We start from the raw sequence: 15268 nt of genomic DNA, 5'->3' as shown, positions 1-15268 counted from the left end.
AAACATTTAATTAAGGTGGCAGCTTACATTTTCAGAGGTTCAGTCCATTGTCATCATGGTGGGACATGGTGGTGTGCAGGCAGACATGGTGCTGACTAGATCTTGATCAGAAGGTAACAGGAAATGGACTGTGTGACTGGGCAGTATCTTGAGCACAGGAAACCTCAGATGCCACCCCACAGTGACACATTTCCTCCAACAAGGCCACACCTAATAAAGTCACAATTCCTAATATTGCCACTCCCTATGATCTTATGGGGGCCAATTGCATTCAAATGACCACAGAATGGAAAGGGTTTATTTGGCTTATACTTCCAGGTCATAGCCTACCACTTGGTGTGTGTGTGGGGGGCGGGCATCAGGTCAAGAACTGAAGCAGAAACCATGAAGGATGTTCTTTACTGGTTCACTCACTGGCTTATGCTCAGCTAGCTTGCTTTTGTGGCCTAGGACACCTAGGGATGGTACTTCCCACAGTTGGCTGGGCCCTTTAACATCAATTAGCAATCAAGTCAATACCCACAGATGCTCACAGGCCAGGCAATTCTTCAGCTGAAGTTCTTTGTCTCTAGGTGACTTTAGGTTGTACCAAGTTGACAATAAAGACAATGATCATTTGTTTTGCTCCTTTTGAACAATTTATTGGCAATGAAGTCAAGTGACTGACCCAGGATGGAATCTGTCCAAGGCCTCAGAATTATTGCCCTTAACATTTTCAGCCTATTAAAAAGGCAACAAGCCAAGAACAGATAGTTTCCTTTCATCAAAGTGCCCTCACAGCTCTTTTCTATGATTGATGAGAAAACTTTGAATGAGAAGCTAAAAGGTTTGAGTAAAGCACTCAGTTTGTGCAGTGATCACCATGGTCTTTCTTCTCCTCCTCTTCCCTCATCACCATCATCATCACTGGGTAAAGCTTGACATTATTAATGTTATTGTCATCATCATCATCATCATTATCATTGGGTAGAACCTGTTAATGACATTTTCATTTTCATTATTACCATTGGGTAGAGCTTGTCATTGTTTTCATCATATAATCATGACCATGATCATTGGGTAGAGCTTATTATTGCATTGGGTCACTATCATCATTGTTGTCATTATCTATGTCATTGGGTAGAGCTTGTCAGTATCATTGTTGGCGTCATCTTCATTATCATCATGCTTATCATTTTCATCATTGTCATCATCAATGTGCTGTGATCACGAAGGCCAAGGTGCTGATCTGAACACTTGGCATCATTAATTTGCTTAATCTTCATTATAACTCAGACACACAAAGGACTGTTATTTTTGCCACTTTCAAGGTGAGGAAAGAACACTCAGAAATAAATGAACTTGGGAAGCTCTCTCAGAGTTCTGGAGTTAGGATTGGTGGCTGTTAGGCTCCATATTAGTTATTTTTACATCAGTGTGACAAAATATTTGACTGAAGCAACTATAAGGGGAACAGATTTATTTGCCTCATGGTTTCATAAAAATTTCAGTCTACCATAACAAGGGGACATAGTGGAACATGTAACAGAGGCTCCTTGCATCTTGGTGGGCCAGAAGTGAAGACCATGGCTGGAAGTAGGAGTGGCTTGCCCCTACTAGCCTATTTCTGTTAGCAGGGGTCCACTTCCTAAAAGTACCACAGTCTTAAAAATACCGCCGTAAACTAGACAGAATTCAAAACATGAGCCTCCAGAGGCATTTCAGATTCAAATTACAATCTTACTCCTTGTCACAAAGGCTTGTGGCCACTTCATAATGCAAAATTCCCAAGAGTTTCAAGAGTTCTAACACTGAAAATGTCCAGTCTCTTCTGTGACTGAAGGTAATTTCTTAGGTATGATCCCCTATAAAATAAAAAATAAAGTTGCAGACTTCCAATATATGGTAGCAGAGTAAATGGTTGCATTCCAAAAGGGAGAAATAGCAGGGCAGTGAGAAATATTGGATCAGAGCAAGACTGAAAGTCAGCATGGCAAACATTAAGTGTTGAAATGCTCTGTCTGGCATCTGTGGTATATGAGGTATCATGTGGAATCCAATAGGCTTGACAACCCCTGGGCCTTTGGCCCTTCCACCTGCGAAGCATATGACTAACTCAAGCCAGCTCTGCTTTGTGCCTGAAGTTTTTCTCACCAAATGTCTAACATCCTGGGATTTCCATTGTAACTTAGGCGTCTTCCTCAAAACTCCATGTATGGTCTGATCAGGGGCTCTTGGTATAGCATATTACTTTATTATTCATTTTCTGATCTCAAAGACGTTATCCTAAACCTTGATGTGATCCCTATGATCCTACACTTCTTGTATTCTGCATACTTGTAAAAAAAAGCATCATGCAATCAACACTAAGTTCTACTGAAAACTCAAGTAGAGTGCACAAACCCTGTGCACCACTGCTTCATGAATATCCAGGAAATGGTGCTCCTATGCATCCAGAGTGCTCCCACTCTACTACCGTCTGTTCCTGCCTGGGCCGAGAGGGAGACATGTACCAGTATGTGTTGTGTCTTGGCTCTGCCACACATGCTAACGAAAGACTATCCTGCCAGGACACTGGGACTTTGAGTGAGTCAACAGGATCCAAATCCCAGCATCATAGAAATAACAATCACGGCATCTAGATGAGCTAGAAGACAAAACACAGGTCTTGGATCCAGTGACAGTTTGAATTTAACAAGACCAAGAACCTTCTGGAATGAGACTTGGAAGGTGACCTTGAAGCCTCAGTGGAGGGTCCCTTTTAACCAATTTAGCTGTGCTACTCTACCCAGTAGCTCTACAATCACAAAAAGGAAGAGTCTAGGTGCTCTAGGTCATGAACCAAAGGATAGGCAAACTTGTGCACTCTGGCCATTTGTGCCAGGAGCAGATAGATGAGGTGGTGTGAAAACTGGAGCTATTCTCAGCCGTAGTCTCATCACCGTGGCTGATGGTGCTCGGCTGTTCTCCATTCATCTCCATCCTACTCAAAGCCATAAACTATGAAGAAACTGGCCTCCTGTGTTGCGGCTGCAGGATCTCACAATTGTGTCTCAAGGCTAGGAAACAGGGCCTTCCATCCAAGCATGGGGCTGAAAACACAACCTTACTCTGAACTTTAGGGTAAACAGTATTTAATTTATCTGGAAAGAGTTCTCACAGGTATTTAGAAAAAGCACACCCAAACACACACATGCTCATCATACAGTTTTTGCATACATGGCCATACACACATACTTTTATTTTAATATACACATTCCTATGTAATGCAGGTGCACTGATTCTCTCTCTCTCTCTCTCTCTCTCTGTCTCTCTCTCTCTCTCTCTCTCTCTCTCTCACACACACACACACCACTCAACGCACACACTCATTCATAATTTCACACACTACTCATTTGGTCCTCCATAACCCACTGATCTTCTCCATGTATAATCAGGCCCATCCATTATGGGGTATTGCTCCCGTTGTAGAGTGACTGAACACCTCCACATCCATGGTTTCTGTGGGGCTGCTTGCATTGCTTGGCTTTGCTTGAGCCAAGGGGAACAGAGTCACACCCTTGCCTATTATGGATATTGCTGAAGCAGACTCCCTGGTTCTGACAGACTCTGGACCAGCATGGTGACACTTGCATTTCCACTAAGTACAACTGACTGCTGAAAGCAATCTGTAGTGACTGAACAATCATCATTACCAGTACACCCCCCACCACCTCCCCGAGATGGGGTTTCTCTGTATTGCTTTGGAGACTATCCTGGAACTATCTCTGTAGACCAGGCTGGCCTCAAACTCACAGAGATCCACCTGTGTCTGCCTCCCGAGTGCTGGGATTAAAGGCGTGTACCACCACCACCCGGCTACCAGGAGTGAAACGTGCATGTCTACCCTGGGAATAGTGGCCCAGCCTTAGATTTAGCTCAGTCTTCTTTACTTGCACTGTGCTAGCATTTCTACCTTCCACAAATTGCTGCTCAGGTGTAAAGCTAACCAGAGGCTCACGTTTGACTTCTTGGGTTCTTTCTACTAGAAATTCCAACTTGACAGAAATCTTGTCACATTTGCTTTTATTTTCCCAGACAGGATTCATCATTGCTTTCTCTTTCTTTTATCGCTTTGCAAATGCTTTAACATGCTATTTGCGTGTGAGTCTAAATCATTCAGGTCCTCACAGCCACCCCTATTTCATAAAGATCATGTCCCACCATGGGCTCAGCAAAGCCACCAAAGCAGTGGTTCCCAACTTGTGGGTTGTGACCCTCTTGAAGGGGTTACCTAAGACCACTGGAAAATACAGATATTTCCATCTCAATTCATAACAGCAGCAAAATTACAGTTATGAAGTAGCAGTGAAAATAATTTTATGGTTGGGGTTCACCACAACATGAGGAACTGTATTAAAGGGTCATAGCATTAGGAAGGTTGAGAACCACCGGCATAGACGTTTTACTCTACTTAACTCTCCTATGAACAGTCTTTAATGGCATGATGACCAGGCCATCTTACTGCTTCTTCATATCCAGTTCCTTCAGTAATGCCTGCCTGTCTACTACCTTCTAGTCCCTAATATTCATGGAGATCTTGGCCAGCAATAAACAAACGTTCCTCGTGACTCATATAAGCCAGCCCACCAGGGACTGGTCTATCATACCTCAGGTTATGTGGCTTTTTTTTTCAAGACAGAGTTTCTCTGTGTAGCTTTGGAGCCTATCCTGGAATTCACTCTGGAGACCAGGCTGGCCTCGAATTCACAGAGATCTGTCTGCCTCTGCCTCCCGAGTGCTGGGATTAAAGGCGTGCACCACTAACGCCTGGTATGGCTTTTGTTTTTAAGGATGGATGAGTAGTTGTGTTACTCAGTTTCTTCATTTTTACAGCATGTAGACTGATCCCATCTACCCCCATATCCCTCACAAACCAGGCTTCAAGAGGCCCTTTCAGTGCTTAAAAGTCTTTTCTGTGGCTGGAGAGATGGCTCAGTGATTGAGAGCACTTGCTGCTCTTGCAGAGGATCCGGGGTACAGTTTCCAGCACCCACAGGGCAGCTCACAAGCTTCTGTACCTCTAGTTTCAAGGAATCTGGTGCCCTCTTTTGGTCATCATGGGCATTTCATGCACATGGTGCATATACATACACACAGGCAAACACTCATACACAGAAAATATAAATAAATCATAAAAGTCTTTCCTAATTCAGCCAGTTAAAAATGCCGAATATTCTTTGATTATCATAATTGATTGACTTGTCCATTATTAAGATTTTCCCTGAATGCCAAATCATAGATTTATCCTTCCCTCTATTAAGGTTCAGATGTGAGGGATGTCTTCTATAATTTTGTTGTTGTTGTCACTCGGAAGGGCTCTTTAGTTCAGTTCTAACCTTTGCTTTCTTTGAATACCACCATCTATGAGAAACAGTCCACCAGCATCTCATATCCCTCTTTCCCACCCTCCCTGCCAAATCAGAGCATGCACCCTTGGGAGCATCCCGCACCTATGTGGTGTGCTGCACTCACCATGGAGGCAAGGCACCCCAAACCAAGCACAAGACGGCTACCCTTGTGATCCTCCCACAAGGCTGTCTCAACCAAATGTCACTGCCTTCCCTGGCTGTCCTGTTGTCCATCACAGGAGACATGAAAGTACCACCATAGCAAGAAGGCACACCTTCCCTTCCACCAGGGAAAGGTATGGTGTGGTCATACCAAGATTGCCCTCGTGGATGCTTCACCCTCATACAGAACAGCCTCAGTCACATGCCAGCACATTTCTGGGACCACACAATCATTCCTTCCCAACCCATATTTGCTTCTGTTGGTTCCATTTTCAGGTCGCCAGTGTGTTCTGTGGCATTTCCTAGAGAGATATGAACAAATATCTCCTTATTGTTCCAGCTCTGGCACTGACAACAGAGCAAAGAACCAAATCCACTTGAGTGTAACTAGTGAGCCAGTGAGTTTATTGGGGTTACTTACAGGAGTGTGGGTGAAAAGTTACTTGCAGAAGCATGGGTGACTCAGACAGCTGCCTCATTGAAAAGTCCATCTCAGCATGGGCAGTAAAGCCACCCCCTTGGAGTTCTCTGCAGGACCCTAGGGCAGCTTGCTTGCCAGCCTCCTCTCCACAGCCAGGGTTACTGCGTAGGTAAACTTGGACAGAATCCTTGTGAACTCTTCAGTCCCAGGCTTCCTGGGGTTTACCATGTGAGCATGAGGGTGCTGGTGAACTTGAACATGAACCTGTAAGTTTCACTTCCTTCCCAAGTCATATGAGCCTCCTCCATTTGAAGGGAATGTTCCAGTTCTTCGCAAATAACTACCCAGCACAACACGACACACACACTCAAGTGTACTAACATACAACCACACTCACGTGTATTCTCCAGCGCACACTCACATCAATGCGCTCACACGCATCTACACTCAGCTCTACTCACACATGCACACATTCATGCTCGCGTGTGCTCGGTCATTGACGCACTGTACTCAAAGGCACACACACTTCTGCTCTCACATTTGCACATACACTTGTAAGCTCACGCGCATGCACACTTTCTCATGCTCTCACAGGTATGCATGCAGAGTCATCTGTGCGCTCACACACGTACTGCACTCCGACTGAATTCATCCACACTCACACGGACCATCACTTTCTCTCTCGGCACAACTCAGACTCACTTGTATTCCTACATGCACACATTTGCACTTGGAACCTTTCCCACAGACGCACTTCTGCTCGCACACACAGGCAAACATTTGGGTAGAATTACACATTTCCTGCATGTACCAAAGAAAGACTGACATACCACAAACACCACACTGACTCAGCAGGTGTGACTGCACACACTCATTTTATTCCTGTGTTTGCTGTCCTTTGATGAAAACTCTCTCAGATGTAAAATGTGCCACGGGTCAGCCGTCTCCCCAACTAAGTTTTGGCACCCTCCTTAACCACAGGAAGGAAGATGCTGCAGCATCCACAAATTATTGAAAGGGAAAAGGGCAGAAAAGGAATTCTTTGCTAATGAGCTGGAGTGAGAGCCTGGCAGTTATTCATCTTCACCACCAGCTTCTGTAGTCCTTGTCTCGGGTCATGGGAACAGATAGTGAAGTGACTGGGTCATCTCTTCACCGCCATTTAAAACAAGACATAGGTGCCGTATGGATGGGACGCGGTAAGGGTGACAGGGGAGCTGAGTCTGAGATATCTCGGCTCTATCTTCATCACCACCATGCTGGACTCTTCGTCTCACAACTCTCCGTGGAGCTTCTCAAAGTGATGTTGACGATCTCACACAGTTTTGATGAGAATACACAATAATTCATGATTTATTATAACATACTTGGCATTGAAATTAGCAAGTCACAAAAAGAAAACATAATAGGCTAGTGAAAATGTAAGGAACGTGAAGCTTTGTAGAGAACAAACCCCAACAAAAGCAACAATGAAGGCCCCAGGACTGGCCCTGTACAGCTCACCTACCTAGCATGTGTAAGACATGGGGTGCATCCTTAGCATAGCCACATAGACAACAGACGAAGACATAGAAACCAGCAGTAGCTCAATATTTTTTCATCAAATGGGCAGAGTTTTTAATGCTACTATTAGTGAAGCTGTGTGGCACAAGAGGGTACATATCTGCTTGATCCTTTTGGGGACAGTTTTTATATTTGATTTCAAATATGAATTTGTTTGTTTGTTTTCAAGGCAGGGTTTCTCTGTGAAGCAGTCCTGGCTGTCCCGGAACTTGCTCTGTAGACCAGGTTGGTCTCACGGAGATCTGCCTGACTCTGCCTCCCAAGTGCTGGGATTAAAGGCATGAGTCACTACTGCTCAGCAAAATGTGACCATTTTTATTTAAGAAATGCAAACTAACTTATTTAAGTGATTTAAACTACCTACAAAGACATTTGCCTGCTCTGGCCTTGGCACTCTTGGATTCAGGGGACCATCTAGGGTCCATCTAAGCTTGTTTCTTTCCATCTACAGAATTCGGGGGTCACCCCATATTCAGATTCTAGCAGGACCTTGTGACTCAGAGGCAAGCAACCAGGAGACTAGTTTTCTGTTTTCAGGGGATGAGGCAGGCACTTCCTTTATCTTGGACTCTTGGCTGAGTACAGCCACAGCCCAGCTCCTCTTCTGAGAAGAAAGCTGAAGTACCAGGTTCTGCGTGGTTTTGAAGCAGAATACAGCCGAGTATGGGTTAGAGTATGTATTGCTAGCTCATCTCAGAGGTGCACCACCCGGGACTAGCAGCCACAGGAAGTGATTTCTGACACCAGTATTCTGCATTAGCTATAAGTGTGAATATTACCTTTTTTGTCAGTTGCATTGGAAAAGAATAAGTTATAACTAGTCAATCTCCTATAATCGTGGGAGGGAGGCATGGCTTAATTGCTTCGGTTAAGTGGCCAGTGACTTTGCCAGCACTCATAAATGCCATTAGGCTTCAGGCCACTGAGATGGACCTGTTGATTTATTAAATGATGACAGGCAGGGAGCTGGTGCAATTTCTTTTATGGGTTAACACACAGAGCTGAAACACCTAAAAGGTTAAGTCTGATATTCTGCATGGCCTATTCCAGGAGAGATCAAAGGAAAAGGGTGACAGGGTTCTCACTGTGATGATGGGGAATTAGCATTCAATGGGTTTGCTTCTCATCCTGTAAAACAACGTGCAGTAATTATCAACTGTTTGGGATGTGCTGAGAACCTTTAGCTCCTCCTTCCCTGCCTCCCTTTTTCTTGGTTAAACAGACATGCTTGAGATGGCTCTCCTTTATGACCATGGACCATAGCCATAGAAGTCTCTGCTGGCTCAATGATTTGCAAAATTGACAAAACACATCCATTCAATGCAACCTTGGGATGCTGGGCTTCAGTCTGCTAAGCCCTGAGTTCTGTCAGCTGAAACAATCCCTTTCCTCATAGAACTTAACTGTTAATGGGCAAGGCGAGGCGGGAAGCTCTGTCATGGAAGAGGGGGGTCGTCCTTTCTCCCTGTGAGCATATTTTCCTCCTAGCCTGCAGCTTTGTCCTGTCTTCCTCCTAGGAGGCTAGGGTATGTATTATTTGGCTCCCAACGCATCTCACACACAGTTAGCCTTCCTAACAGTGTGGTTATTAACTGTGTGGTATTATATACAGGGTAGAGCCCGGAATGTGGCTTAGTGGTAGAGTGTTTGCCTGGCATGCTCGGGGTGACCAAAGTTCTGGGACGAAAGGAACACAAGGCCACTTACAGTGGAAATCAAGAAAAGAGGGTTTCCAATGCTTTATTTCCACTTCATGCTAAACCAACTTAGAAACATTTGTTTGTCCATGCCCCCAGCTTTCAGGTAAACTGGGGAACCAGAGAGGATGCCAGTCATGGAGGTTGCATTGTGAAAATGGGCCCGGCTACCGGCAGGTGCTGCTGGGTCCCTGTGAACCTGAGAACCGAGTGCCACTAATATTCATTTGGGGATACAGAGCTGCTCTCCAGAAAAACAACCAGCAGTTGTTCGTGTGATGGAAAGAGACTGATAATACCACCAGCGGGGAGTGGGAGCTTGCAGTGCACCTGGTGCTCCTTAAAGGAGACTGTGACCTGGGACTTGAGACTTCTTAAGACCTTCTGAGGTCTGAAGCTTCCCAGCTTCTCAGCAGCATCAATTATTCAGAAGCTACATTCTCAGCCACAGTCGCCAGGACAGTAGCAACAAGCAGCAGTGTTCACACACAGCCTCCCACAGGGCTTGGCTTCTCAAAGTGCCTTGAAGGAATGCAGCAGCAGTATTCTTGGAAAGGTGGTAGAAGGGAGTTCACAGGGGGAGCTGCAGCCTTGGCTGATGTGGCCTGTGCATTTGCATTGGGTCACCTCGGGTTTGCTGTTTCCACCACATGGGTACCAGGCACAGTTCTGACTCCAGCTCTACATTTCTTGATGTTTGATGTCTTGTCCTCTGGATATGAACTCAAAGGGATATGGGGCTGTGAGGTGGGGAGAGGTGTGGTCTGCAGGAAGCACTTGTCCCAAATGAGGGACAAGGCAGATTGAATGTGGACAGCAGGTGCAGCCCTTCTTGCTGTGGGATGACAATGACAGACATGCCACACACTCCAACTCCAGACATAAGCTCAGGAAGAACCCAAAGCTTCAGTTCCCAAGGAGTGCTCCTTGATCTGTTTGGAAAAATATAGACTTATTGGGTAGCAGTAAGGGGAACTTTCCTGTCTCTTCTCTCCATTCCCATCTGCTTAGTGAGGCTTGCTGTTCTGGGGAAAGAAGGTCCAACTGCTGGAGGGACAGTGTCTTCTCTGGCCTAGCAAGGAAGGATGCAAGTGCCCCCTGCCCTTGCTTTCTAAGTTTATGTGGGAGAGGAGCTTCAACTTCATGGTTGTTTCCTTCTTAATAATAACCTTGCACACTGTGGGGTCCACCTTGCCAGAACTGTACTCCAGGGAAGGGTCAAGTCCTCTGTGAAGCCTCCTTGGGGCAATACAGTCTCATCCATGATGGTGGGGACCTGCCCAGCAGTCTCTGAGACAATGCCTTCTATCCCACAAGTGATCCACAGTGGCTCCTTGATTTGGCAGAAGGTCAAATGGTGGCAGTTGTCTCTGTGTGGGCTTCTTCCTCACAAGCCTCCTGCATACCAGCTTAGTGAGCCACCTGAGGGGCTGGAGATGCTGCAGAGCAGACATGAGGGAGCTGTCTTCCAGGCCTGTATGGCCTCAGGAAGGCAGGTCTGACCATAATGGAGTGTTCTGATGTCCTTCTTAGAATGAAGTATGAACAGTGCTGACTAGAGCCAGAGGGCAGGATAAGGGGGGATGTGTTGGAAAAGGGCATCACTGCCGCATGGGTCTCTTGGAAGCCAGTCTCCACCGTGTGTGTCCATTTGAAGCTCTCCACTCAGGGGTATTTCAGTGGGTTGCACATTCCCATCTGCACCCCTGGCTTCCCTTCTGTTGCTGCTCATGTTTATTCAACAAGAAACTATTTATGGCCTGATATTTGCCATCCATCCATCCATCCATCCATCCATCCATCCATCCATCCATCGATCTGTCCATCCTTTCAGCCAACCTGCCTATCAACTTATATATACAATGTGGAGTGCTTATTCCTCTCCAGGAATTGGGTTGGGACTGGAGCACCCATAGGAGGTGAGATTTCTCTGTGTTTCTGTCTGGAAGCAGGAGTCAGATAGATATGTCTGTGTGCTGTGCTAGGGAACACACAGGTAAAGGGGCAGCAGATAGCAGATAGGTAGAGCAGACTGCTGATTGGCCCAGGTCTTCTGTATCCAGCACTGCCTGCTTCTTTGGGAGTATGCTAAAGTTGGACTCCCATGGAAGGTATAGACTTATAACTATATGGATACTACTTGATATCAGTGTTGTTACAATAAATCTTTCTGCCAAAAGCCGCTGAGCCCCACCGCCATGTGTGTGCTCTATGCCAGCAGCCCACCTGAGTTAGGGCCCGAATTAATACACAGAGAGACTTGTATTAGGTTCAAAGCTGCTTGGCCAATGACTAGGATTACTCATCTGTAATTATCATAAATATATATATTTTATAAGACTTATCTTATAGAGGATGCCTTTTGCTGGCACCCTCTCTTGCCAGTGGCTCACATGGCACCGCTGGAGGAGGAAGGGGAAAAGGGGACACTTCCTTTTTCTCCTTTCTTAAATATGAGTCTCCTTGCTATGTCACTTCCTGCCTGGAACACTGTTTCTCTACTACATTTCCCAGAATCCTCTTTGACTTCTAGTCCTGTCTAACTTGCTGTTTCATTGGCCAAACAGAACTTTTTCCCATCACAGTGTTTTAGAAAATTAACAATTAGTGCATAGTATTATAGCTTTATTTTTAGAGATAAGGTTTCATGAATGCCAGGCTGGCCTCAAACTCCCTACGTGACTGAGAATGACCTTGAACTTCTGATTCTCTTGCCTCTACCTCCTGAATGTTGGGATGAAAAGTGTGCACCACCACACCTGATTAATGTGGAACAGGGGGTCAAATCCAGGATGTTATGCATGTGAAAAAAGCAGTCTACCAACCGAGCTACCACCTCAGCCCAGTGTCATAGCTTTCAAAGAACTTTATAGAGTTAAATATGATGCCAGTCACCTGTAATCCAAACCCTCGGGAGGCTGAGGCAGAAGGGTAAGTATTCTGTGCCAACCTGAGCTACATAGTCAGACCTTGTCTTGATGAGCAAATGAACAAACAATATGGACAAATCAATCAACCAAACAAACAATAACCAACCAAACAAAACTAACCAATGTCAATAATTATAAAATAATACATGCTTATTAGAGAATATCTTGAAAATACAATAATACCTAAAATGAGCTAAAAGAGCTAATCATCACTATGGAAAAAATCTAATCCACTAATGAACTCCTTCAGGCTTCACTGTGTATAGTTTTTGAAGGTTGTGCTTATAGCTTATTAGAATTTCATATTCTCCCTCTCCACTGTTGATATCATGTGAATTTTCCATATTCTTCTTTTTTTTTGGAGGCAGGATTTCTCTGGAGCCTGTCCTGGAACTCACTCTGTAGACAAGGCTGGCTCAAACTCATATAGATCAGCTTGCCTCTGCATCCCTTGTGTGGGGATTAAAGGCATGTGCCACCACTGCCCAGCCAAAGAGATGGCTCAGCCATTTTAAAGGCTAGGCTCATTTCCCATATCTTAAAAATTCTTTGAAAGTAGGATTTTCTTACTCCCTGGATGATGCTCCATGATTCTGTGATTTTTTTTGGTCTGGCATTTTTGTCACTGCAGATGAGGCTTTGCTGCTTAGACTTGTCAAAGGAGTGTAAGGCTATCTTTAATTTTTTATTGGGTGTCTCTTTGTATGGGATGTGAATCTAGAGCCTCGCTTGTGCTCTACCACTGAGCTATATGCCCAGTCCTCTGCCCTTCCTTTATTCTGAGAAGGATTCTGACTAAGTTGTCCAGGTAGACCTTGAACTTTCAATCCTTCTCCCTCAGCCTCTGCAGTGAACTGACTGTGTGTTGTGTTTACTGGAGCTGATGGTAGGGCTGTGTGGATGTTTTCAAAGGCCTGAGACAGGCTCTATCACAATCTCAAACATCTCTGACGCACGACTCACCAGCCCACAGTCCGCTCACAGAGGCACCTTTACCAGACACACTGCACCACTGTGGTCACTAAATATATTCTAACACAGTTAACTTTTTATTAGATGTTTGTTTTCCTTTTCTGCCAATTCAGTTACTTTACCTCTCCCAGCCCTGCTCTCTCTCTTCATGTGGGTGTAGGTAAGTGAGCATGTATGTGGAGGCCAGAGCACAATCTGAGGTGTTGTTCCTCAGGCACTATCCTTTATTTTGAGGTAGCATCTCCCACTGGCTTAGAACTCACCAAGTAGGCTAGGCTAATAGGCCAGTGAGCCACAGAGATCCACCTGTCTGTGCCTCCTAGTGCTGGGATTGCAAGTGTGCACCACCATGCCTGACTTTTATAAATATGGGTTCTGGGGATTGAACTTAGGTCTTTGTGTTAGCAAGTGGAGCACTTTGCCAGCTGAACTGTCTCCTCAGTCCCCTGGTGGCTATTTCTCTAAGTGCTTAGCCTGGATGATGGGCCCTGTTGTAACGAGCCACACTGATCTGGCCCACGGTATTGAGTACTCTGTTAACCACACTCCTATCTGGGCTGTCCATGGGATGGGAGTTGGTTGTATTATTAGACAAAACAAAAGATTCCCAATTGCCAAGTGTGGGGTGGGGTTTATGACAAGAAGAGGGAGTGTTCTGGAAGTTTGGTGACTCTTTCTCCAAATAACAAGATCATGAATCACAGACCTTGGAAGGACTGGTGGTGACTCAAAGTCAAGTTCCCTGTGGGCCTGGTCCTCTGTGTGCAGGACCCAACTTGACCAGGAATCTGGAGAATTGTTCTGGCAATGCCGAGCCTGGATTTGATTTGTTTTTGTGTTTAGGGGCAGAGCCCAGCCTTGCAGAACACCATTTGAATGCAGGTGCCACATGTTGGCAGATGTGTTCATCTCAAATAGGGAAAATCCCTGCCTCACATTGCCCCTCTGCTGAAAGTCATCAGGCCTGCTTCCAAAAGCAGGATGCCCTGTGAACTCTGTGCCCTGGCTGCCGATTGTTCTTTCTTTAGTGTCCCAGTGACAAAACACCGGAACCAGAGTGACTCATAGGAGGGTAGAGTATCAGGGCCAAAAGGTGACTCGTGGGCTTCCAGCTCAACCCACTTCCTTGCAAGAAGAATCAGTGGTCCCAACAGGCCAGAAGACCTGTCTACATTCATAGTTGCTGGTGGCAGATCCAGGACCAGAAAGAGTCTCCTGGTTTCTAGGCTAGAGTTTTTGTTCATGATGTGGGTGGGCATGGTTCCTGGAGACAAAGTTGAGCTTCAGGCCAATCACACCCTGCTGTGTCACAGAAGTCCTCCTCTCCATCACTGGGAGTCCTCCTCTTTACCACTGGGAGTCCTCCTCTTCCCTCCTCCTTTTCTGTAATGATAACTCTTTCTGCCAGCTGCCTGAGTTCCACCACCACGTTAGGGCCCCCAAATAGCACACAGAATATTATATAAGTTAGAATGCTGCTGGCCAAAGACTGGGATTTCTTATTTGCTAGCTCTGTCTTAAGTATCAACCAAACCATTAATCTATATATTTTATAAAGACTTATCTTACCGTGGTTGCCGGCCTTAGCGTCCTATCTTCCTGGGATCATATGGCGACTCAACTCACCTCTTTACTACATTTCCCAGAATCCTCCTCAACTCCTAGCCCCACCTATCTTGCTTCCCTATTGGCCAACAGTGCTTTATTTATCAACCAATAAGACAAATATCTACACAGAAGGACTTCCCCCATCATCTCCTCTTTCCTGTCTAAATAAAAAGAAGGGTCTTAACATTAACATAGTAAAATATATAACAAAACAGTTATCAAGTAAGAATTATAGTTACAATATTTAGTCCATTAACATTTAGCAAGATTTAAAGAAAATATTCTATCGTCTACCCTATCTATGTGAATCTAACGTCTTATATGTAGCTTATCTTTTATAATAACTAAAAAACTCTATAACAATAACTATCTGTCTTCAACTCCATCAAAGACCACAGAAGGATAATATATAAACTCTAGAACTGACAGAGACATTTCACTGCCTGGACAGTCACCTGAAGTTCCTCTGTAATGTTGGGGCATCCATCTTCAGACCATAGGCCACAGTGTGTCTGGAAGACTTCTCCGTGAAGCAGGAAATTTTAA

General features: G+C 45.1%; 1 long non-coding RNA gene across 1 annotated transcript; it reads right to left on the bottom strand.

Moving 5' to 3' along the window:
* Positions 1–615: 615 nt before the first annotated feature.
* LOC113836986 lies at positions 616–14737 on the bottom strand. Its single transcript, XR_003487526.2, has 2 exons — positions 14684–14737; positions 616–1844 (listed from the first exon to the last, which is right to left on the bottom strand). It is a non-coding gene; the product is annotated as an uncharacterized LOC113836986 (long non-coding RNA).
* Between the last annotated feature and the right edge of the window lie 531 nt (positions 14738–15268).

The sequence above is a fragment of the Cricetulus griseus genome, chromosome 8 (genome assembly GCF_003668045.3).
Source record: "Cricetulus griseus strain 17A/GY chromosome 8, alternate assembly CriGri-PICRH-1.0, whole genome shotgun sequence".
Taxonomy (NCBI): Eukaryota; Metazoa; Chordata; class Mammalia; order Rodentia; family Cricetidae; genus Cricetulus; species Cricetulus griseus.
Note: the sequence above shows the minus strand (reverse complement) of the source record. Positions and strands in the feature narration are given on the sequence as shown.